Genomic DNA, 1639 nt, shown 5'->3' on the forward strand with positions numbered 1-1639 from the left:
TTCTTAGTCTGTGGTTCATCCAAAAACAGATTTGACCCACCGATCGTACTTTGCCCACCTCTCTGCTAAATGATACACAGTTTCCTGCTGAAGCACCTTTTCCCCTACATAGTAAGTGTTTGCTGTTTTAAGTTTTAGAATAAGTTGATATGCACACTAAATGATGGATAATACAATAATGGATCAAAGGGGCAAAAATATTTTAAGCACTTAAATTTGGACAAAATCAACAAGCTTTATTTAATGGATGTATATAAAATACAGCATGTAACTGTCAGAGAATGTAATTCTTTTCAAACGTGTGGTGTATTTACAAAAATTAACCATGAGAAGCAAACGCAACACTTACTTGGCAGGGGAGATGCTGTGACCACACAGGAGGTTTTCCCAGGCTGAGGCTCATCCTTGCCCTCCAGGTGAGCTGACCCCTGTGATTTCCCCAAATGTGGGGGACTCCGCCCTATAATCTGTGGTAGTGGGGGACTGCGTTCACACTTCCTCCTGAATTAAAAAAAAAAAAGCAAACAAAAAAGAACCATATGGTCCATTTTCTTTGAACATAATGCAAGAAAATTATTTACTGAATATAAAAAGAAAGCCAAGTGCCCCCATATGTTTGGGAATTAAGGCACTTCAAAATTCATGGCTCAAAGTCAAAATCGCACAGGAAATTTGAAACTATTTAGAACTGAACAAAAAAATTGAAAAACTTTTATCAAAACATAGATACAACTTAAGTGGTTCTTAGAGGCACCTTCATAGCCTAAAACACATATTAGAAGAGATGATCCAAGAGTAGCACTGTTATAAAAAGAAATGAGCACACCCAAAGGAAGTAAAAGAAATAAAGAGAAGAGCAGAGATGAATGACACATAAGAAAGACACAGTAGAAAAGACACTGGAAGAAAAGCTTACGTTTAGAGGGAAGCACAGCAGCCTGTCCAGAGGAGAACGTCATGACCGGAATCTTTAAAAACACGCAGAATTCCAGCAAATCATTTGGGAGCTGGGAGGTCAAGGCTCGAGTGGTTCTCCTGAGACAAATAATTCTGCATCAGGAATTTGTTCATTCTCCTCCAGAAAAATAGCTAGAAGACAGGCTGAAACAGCCTAGAAAAAGATCTTCTGGGGTTTAGGTCACCGGGCAAAGGCTGGACACCACCCAGAGGAGAGAGGGACAAAGGAGGGAGATGGCGACGACAGAACTGTGGGTGGAAACCCGCGGCACTGCTGCTGGCACCACCCCCCACTCTAAAGACACTAGAATTCCCGAGCCTCTGGGATTGGCACTACAGCAAAGGGGGCTCCAGGGATGCACCACCCCAGGAAAGGGGAGCGGGAGGGACACAGCCTCAGGCGACTCAGCTCCTGACCCCAGGTCTGGTCTGCTGTGCCCCAGGAGCCCGTGTAGGCTGGGTGGGACCCCACCATTGTAGCAGCAGGGGGCTAAAGACGTGCAACCTCCCAATCCCCTCCTCTACTAACAGGGACTGATTGTTGAGGACTTTGAGGGAAGTGGGAATATTTCCAACCCAGGAAAAGGGAGGGGGCTGCCAGAGAAGGCTGGAGAACTGCATCAGAGAAAGTTTGAATTACAAGGCTCCTAGCCACCAGGCAGGAAGCTCTAGCACCCTGATC

The 1639-nt window shown here is 44.9% G+C and overlaps 1 non-coding gene across 1 annotated transcript; it reads left to right on the top strand.

The window, feature by feature from the left end:
• Positions 1 to 341: 341 nt before the first annotated feature.
• On the top strand, positions 342 to 504 carry LOC111762176 (U1 spliceosomal RNA). The gene has a single exon (XR_002795359.1). It is a non-coding gene; the product is annotated as a U1 spliceosomal RNA (small nuclear RNA).
• Positions 505 to 1639: the final 1135 nt, after the last annotated feature.

The sequence above is a fragment of the Dasypus novemcinctus genome, chromosome 14, assembly GCF_030445035.2.
Source record: "Dasypus novemcinctus isolate mDasNov1 chromosome 14, mDasNov1.1.hap2, whole genome shotgun sequence".
Classification (NCBI taxonomy): Eukaryota; Metazoa; Chordata; class Mammalia; order Cingulata; family Dasypodidae; genus Dasypus; species Dasypus novemcinctus.